The sequence below is a fragment of the Ictidomys tridecemlineatus genome, unplaced genomic scaffold (genome assembly GCF_052094955.1).
Source record: "Ictidomys tridecemlineatus isolate mIctTri1 unplaced genomic scaffold, mIctTri1.hap1 Scaffold_44, whole genome shotgun sequence".
NCBI lineage: Eukaryota > Metazoa > Chordata > Mammalia > Rodentia > Sciuridae > Ictidomys > Ictidomys tridecemlineatus.
In genome coordinates, this window is record NW_027522848.1 from 653513 (window position 1) to 661157 (window position 7645).

At 41.7% G+C, this 7645-nt stretch overlaps 1 pseudogene; it reads left to right on the forward strand.

The window, feature by feature from the left end:
* The first annotated feature begins 4457 nt into the window (after window positions 1–4457).
* Window positions 4458–6674, forward strand: LOC144373578 (mannosyl-oligosaccharide 1,2-alpha-mannosidase IB pseudogene; annotated as a pseudogene).
* Window positions 6675–7645: the final 971 nt, after the last annotated feature.

Sequence of the window (7645 nt, forward strand, 5' to 3'; positions counted from 1 at the left end):
GATCTCAGCTCAAGTGGCACCATGACCAAAACACACAACAGGAACAACTTAGAGGAAGAAAAGTTTGACACTCATAATTTCAGAGGTCTCAGTCCACAGACAGCCAACTCCACTGCTCTGGCCCAGTGATGGGGGGAAAGCCCCAAAGAGAAAAGCTGCTCACTTAGGAAAGGGCAGGAAGCAGAGAGAGAAGATAAGGGGCCACAATAAAAATGCATCCCTCCAAGACATGCCTCTGGTGATGCCCCTTCTCTAGCTGCACCCATTCCCTACAGTTACCAACCAGTCATTCAAACTAGGATGGACTGATTAGGTTACAGCTCTCATGATCTAAACATTTACCCCTGAATATTCCTGTATTAACAGTAGTTTTGGGGGTACATCTCATATTGAAGCCATAACACTACCCCAGCAAACTCTGTTTTACCTGTGAAATTAGACCAAATGCTTGTCGGGCCTTTATGATTAAACAGATCTCACCTACTTGCCACAGCGACACTATCCTTTTGCTTGTGCAATTTTGCTTAATGGGAACCTCTGCCAGTGGCCTGTTTCTGAGCCATGGGGGAAGAAACTAGTATAGGTTTTGACTTCCCATTGACTTTCTATTGCTTTGCCAGCATTGAGCTAATGTTTGGCATATAAGGTTTAATGTGCATTCCTTCAATAAAGAGCTAACTAAATAGAGTATTTGTCTAAAATAGTTGAAGTAAAGATATACTATGGCCTGAAAGTCAGAAGACCTGGTGTAAATTAGCTTTGCACTCAGTTTCAGTGTGATGTACATAGCAAGACACTCCAACTTCTGGTCCTCAGTTTCTCTAGTGCCTTGAGAGGCTTTTATTAAAATTTTATTATTGTTGTTATTTTACTTGTACATATTTATAGGATATGGTGTGAGAGTTTGTTACATGTATACAAAGTGCAATGATCAAATTTGAGTAGTTAGCATTTCCATCTCAATTTTATTTATTTGTTTATTTATTTATTGGTACAGGGATTGAATCCCGGGGTGCTTTACCACTGAGTTATATCCCCAATTCTTAAATTTCAATTTGATATAGGATCTTGCTAAGTTGCCAAGGTTCTCCCTAAGTTGCTGAGGCTGGCCTCAAACTTATGATCCTACTTCCACAGCCTCTCAAGTCACTAAATCTACAGGCTTACACCACAACACCTGACATTTAATTTTTCATTATCACATAATATTAGTATGTTATTAGTGCAGCAGTGATATTTCAATGCATGTAAACATTGTGTACTGGTCAAATCAAAATAAATAACATTTTCATCTCCTTATCATTACTGTGTGTTTGGAGACTTCAAGCTCCTCTCTTCTAGTTATTCATAAAATATATAAAGGTTGCTGTGACCTATAGTCAGTCACCCCTATGTGCTGTAGAACCCTAGAACTTATTACTTCTAGCCTTGTGGGTCCTTAGGTCTCCAATTCACTAACCATCTTATCAGCACTATCAGTTCTCATTACCGGAGAGTTATCACCCCTGTACTCTTGAGCTGAGCAGTAGCTGAGGTGCTGAATAAGATGGGAAATGATGAGATGAGGAGGGAATAGAGGACATGGGGTGAATAAAACAGCCCCCAATTTTGTTGCACAACCTCTTTTTCCTGACTCTTTTTGAAAATTAGCACATTTTGTTTGCTGATTACAAAAGTGGTTAAAAATTTTGACAATATGAAAACATTACAAATAAGTTGGAGTTCCCTGTGAGCCCATTACTGTAGGAAAATATGAAATCCCCATGAAGAGTCTGGGAGTATTTTGTTCTGTGCAAACACAAACAAATGCAGGATCACTTGGAATCTATTTGGCAGCCTTGGATAATTGACTTTGGGGATTTTTTTCAGAAAGAACATGCAGATGTGCAACTTACTTCTTTGTGGGTCTGCTGTCTGACTTCGAGCCAGACTTACCGATGATGGTATCAACAGGGACAAGCTCAGGAAAGCAGAGCTGTTCCGTGATTCTGGGATCTGGCTTCTGTCTGTAAAACAACCCAGTCAGCCTTGAGTGCCATTCATGATACAGGGGCTGATGGGATGGAGGATCTGGGACATCTTACAACAATGCCTAGGGTATAGCTTCAGCAAACCAGGGGGAATTAAGACCTTATCTATCTCAATGCATTTTGCTCTTCAGGTGACCAAGGCCTGAGAGGGGAGACTGTCCAAGGTCACACAACATGTTTTTCATTGCATCTGGACTTGAACCCAGTACCCTGCCTCTCTTATTTATTTTTTCATTCTCTGTCTTTTGCCTTTACTTTTTGTGAATATTTAAAGGGCATTATGTAATGTGTTAGAATATATATTTGATGTACACAGCAAAATGATTAAAAATGTTACACAAATTAATAGACTCATCATCTCATACAGTTGTTTCTTTTCTTTTTGTGGTGAGAGTACTAATATCTGCTTTCTAGGTCAATGAGCTGCCCCAGGACATTGGCAGCTGCCTTCTGAGGGCTTCTCAATCTCTCCCTCATCTACAGGGCCACTGCTTATCTTCTTAGCAATAAACTGTCAGTCAGTAGGTGTTTTGGTGGCATAAACTTGAAACTTTAAGCCTGCATTTAGAACAATAATACCACAGAAGCCCTGATCCATTGGACATTTAAAACTGGTCAGTTCCTTGTAAAACAATAACAAAAATAAAAGCAAAATTCAAGTTAGTATTACTAGGAATTTGTTAAAAATGTATATTTTTAAACTTAAAACACATACAGCTTCTTACCCTGTGTTACCTGGGTACTGGGTAGGAGTGCATCCTTTTGCATATGAACTTCTGATTCAAGTTCTGCTCTTTTCTCTCTTAATCCATACCCTTAATATACTACCAATATAATTTCCAGCCTTGACTTTTTTTTTGTATTTTGGGTACTACATCAGGGGCTGGGACTTAGAGAAAACAGGCACAGGCTTCACAGTCACATTCAACAACAGTGATAAGTACTGTATAATGCAAAAACATTATCTTCTACCTTTGTTTTGGACCATTTTCTGTTGATATAATAAAATAGCTGAGGCAGGATTCTTTACAGAGGAAATAGGTTTATTTAACTCACAGATTCTCCCCATCATCCTTGGGGGATGATCTTTCGTCCTGCTGGCTAAGAATAGCTTTCATTAAAGTAGCGATTTTTATTGAGAGTTATTATGTGACAGTCACTGTATAATGCAACAAATATGAAAGATGAAACATGGTGGCTCTGTGAACAAGACACTCTTCTATTCCTAGGACTATTTTAAATATGAATTTTTAAAAAGGTGAAACCTCTGCAGTTACATCTTTTTAATTTCAAGCTTGATTCCATCTTAGTGTACCTGTGACTTCTGGTTAAACAAACAAACAAACAAACAAACAAAAAAACCTGTAGATGGCAGGTTGGTCCATGTCCCCTCACCCGCTCCTCCACCCAACTGCTCTAAGGCTTGCGCCCCAGAGGTGTCAGCCCCGCGGTGGTTCTGCTCTCTGGGCCTATGGAGACTGGGGACTGGGCCCAGGCTGCAGCCCCGCATGCGTGGGATCACCGCCTCCCCCGCCGCAGACAGGGCAAACCGCTGGGAGGTACAGGAGGCAGCACAGAGGAGGTCCCCAGTGGGGGCCGGTGGCAGGGCTGGAAGAAGCCAGAGCCGACCTCTGCAAGCTGAGGCGCGGGAGCTCCCTCGGCCTGAGACCTCCGCCTCCCCAAGGCGCAGCAAAGAATGAGCAGGCGCCTGTCCCAGGCTCTGGGACAAGAGACAGGGCCAGGCTTCCTCCCAAGCAGCGGAGGAGCGGGGGTCGGTCTCTGTGGCGGGGCAGGGCACCTTCAGTGGTGACCAGGCTTGGGTGCAGGTGCCTGGTCTACTGAACTGGCCGCTGGAAGAAGGATGAGAAGGAGGAGGAGGAGGAGGAAGAGGAGGAGGAGGAGGAGAAGGAGGAGGAGGAGGAGGAGGAGGAGGAGGAGGAGGAGAAAGACCCTTGTGGGGGCGGTTGCCAGGCCTCCCCTCCCCCGCACCCGTCGGGGCGCTGAGTGGCCTCCAGAAGAGGAAGTTCCGCTCCCTAACCAACAGTGCAGCTGCAGATCCCAGGAGTCAGGTATTTGAGGCGTGATTGCCCTGTGGGTGGACAGTGGAGGGTGCAGCATAGGCGCCAGGCGTCTGTGGGGTGGGTGGTGAGGTGCGGGTGATTGTTGGCTCCAACCTCCTTGTTTCACCCACTGCAGATGCCTCAGCCTTCCTGAGAGGTGGGAGACCTTCCACCCTTTTGGGAAACTTCTGAGGAGACCCGCGTTTCCCCAGACACTTGCCCCCTTTCCCCCACCACCACGAATGTTAAGAGACAGTTGAATAGAGACATCCAGGAGATTAAGTGGACCTTCTACAACTTCTTGGCCCTCGCTATCCTCCTGGTGGGGGAGAGAGACCACATTTGATCATCTCACTGGGGTGCGGAAATGGAAGAACCCACCTTGCAGTTTTTCTGCAGTGTGGTTTGCGTGATCTACTCCCAGGAATGAAGAGAAGATTTGTAACAACTTGATTAAGTATATAAAGTCTAATGGCAGGAAGATATCACAGGACATAAAACTAGCAATCATTTGGAAGCCCACCCAGGTTTCCAGATGTAATTGGGCGACCATGAAAGAGATACTTTTTAAAAATCTCAACACTCCTGTGAGAGGAAAAAATTGAGTTTATCCTATTTGTTAAGATTTTGAAAACGGTTCAATGTCTAGTACATTTGTTATAAGATGAGAACTTTATAAAATGTTTTGTCCAAGAGCCTAAAGGATGACTACCCCCAGCCCTGTTGCCCCTGTCAGGATGCTGGATTCCACCTCTGAACCTGGGGCCATCCTCCTTCTCACATCACAAGCTACCTTGAGACTTTCTAAGAAGTTTATCCTTCTCCTTATTCTTAGTGCTTTCATCACCACATGTTCTGGGCAATTTCTTCCTTCCAGACTCTTCAAAATACAAACACTTTGATCTGGGTTTAGAAGATGTATTAATTCTTCATATAGATGCCTGCAAAGGGGCTAAAACTCCTGCTGTCTTCCTGATCCATGGACCTGATGAACATAGACACAGAGGAAAAGAAGACCACCATCTGAGAAATAAGATGCAACCAGATTATGAGAAGGCCCTGCAAGAAGCAAAAGAAAAATTAAAGAAGTCAAAAGAGGAAATACAGGGGTTGGGGATGTGGCTCAAATGGTTGTGCTCTCGCCTGTCATGTACGCACTGAGTTCAATCCTCAGCACCACATAATAATAAATAAGTGAAATAAAGTTATTGTGTTCAACTACAACTAAATAATAAATATTAAAAGAGAGAGCAAACCTCTGCCACCAGTCCCTATTCTAAATCTTGTAGGAATAAGTGGTGGACTAGTAGACAGTGACATAAGAAAAAGAGGAAAAATTAAAGAGATGACGAAACATGCCTGGGATAATTATAGGACATATGAATTGGGTCATAATGAACTCAGACCTACTGCAAGGAAACAACACTATACTAACATATTTGGAAGTTCACAGTTGAGTGCTACCATAGTAGATGCTTTGGATACCCTTTATATCATGGGACTTCATGATGAATTTCTTGTTGGACAAAGATGGATCAAAGACAACCTTGATTTCAGTGTGAATTCAGAGGTGTCTGTTTGAAGTTAACATTTGATTTATTGGACACCTTCTTGCAGCATATTACCTTTCAGGAGAAGAGATATTCAAGATTAAAGTGGTAGAGTTGGCTGAGAAATTCCCAACTTCTTTTAACACACCTACTGGGATTCCCTGGGGAAGGGTGAATCTGAAAACTGGAGTAGGGAGGAACTGGGGGTGGGCATTTGCAGGTAGCAGCATTCTGGCTGAGTTTGGTACATTACATATGGAATTTGTCCACCTCAGCTACTTGACAGGGGACCTGATTTACTATAAAAAAGGTCGTGCATATTCAGAAAGCACTTCAGCAAATGGATCATCCAAATGGCATTTATCCAAATTATTTGAACCCCAAAACAGGGCACTGGGGTAAGTATTATACATTAGTTGGTGGTATGGAGGACAGTATCTATGAATATAGATGGTTGATATCAGATAAAATGGATCATGAGGCAAGAAAGATGTATGATGATGCTATTGAGGCTATAGAGAAACACCTTATTAAGAAGTCCCAGAGTGGTCTTATCTTTATTGGATTATGCAAGAATGGACAATTGGAAAAGAAGATGGGACACCTGGCTTGCTTTGATGGGGGAATGTTTGCATTCAAGTTTGATGGTGCAGTGGAGGCTGTGGCTGTCCAGCAGGCTGAAAAGTATTATATCCTCCAGCCAGAAGTAATTTAAACCTGTTGGTACCTAGGGATATTTACTCATGATTCAAGATAGAGTCAGTGGAGCTGGGAAGCAGCACTGGCTGTTGAAAAGTACTGCCGGATCAGTGGTGGAGTTTTCTGGAGTCAAAAATATATATTCCTCTACTCCTACAAAAGATGATGTATAGCAGAACTTCTTTTTTTCTGAAACATTAAAATATTTGTATCTGCTCTTTTCCAGTGATGACCTTTTACCTTTACATCACTGGGTGGTTAACAGAGAAGCTCACTCTCTGCCTGTGTTATATTTAGTTAACATCACACTTTCAAGTAATCCTGTTGTTCCATGAAAGCAGCTACAGAAGGAATAGTCTTACTTATGTTTTGTTTACATGAACCACTACAGAAACTAGTCTAGAGAAGTGGCTTTTGAAAATCCAGACCTCTAAGTCAACATGACAGGGTGAAACCTCCCTGTAAGGCTTTTCAACTTGTAGATATATCAGATTTGAAATTATTCCATTTTATACCTGACCAAAATATGTTCTGGTACCTGTAGGAAAGAGAACAGATGTGCTTTGATTCTTAATGAAGTGGTCACACAAGAAGTACTGTCTGTTACTGTTGTATTGCTAGAGCAATCCAAGAACATAGAGCACCTTGCAGGAATTAGATATGACTTTTGGAACCAATTATATAATTTTTTTCCTCTCACAGTGGAGCAGCTTTTAAATTAGATATTACACATTGGTTATTCCTATTTCTCCATTTAAATAATAGAATAAAATAAGATAAACAAAAACAAAAGAACAGTGTAACAACTTCAGTAGCAAGAAGACTCAAAAATGAAACAGAAGTACCTATCCCTGTCTGAATTTTGAAGTTCCCCATTGGATGAACAGACTGGCAACCATTTCAATCGCAATGAAATTTCTTGGTTACACTTTATTTTTCCTGGGGTATGATCTCACAAAGAATACTCTTCAAGTATTTTTCTCTATCTGATATCATTGAAATTGCTATTTATCAGGCTCTACTTAAGAGCCTGGGTTTAGGATTTTGTGCATGTAATTCACTCTAGTGTTGGTGGCATGACCAAAAGAGAGGGAAGTGCCAGTTTGTTGCTTTACCACATGTTCTTAGAGAAATCCTTGATTTTGTTGGTAAGATGTTATTCTTCCAAACCAACATAAGTACCAATTAAATTTTATCCACTTTAATCTCATAATAAATTTAATAGAGTCAGGCAGCTTACAACTTTATGTGGCTTGATAAAATTCACTATTGGTACCTAGGGAGATTTACTCATGATTTACCATGC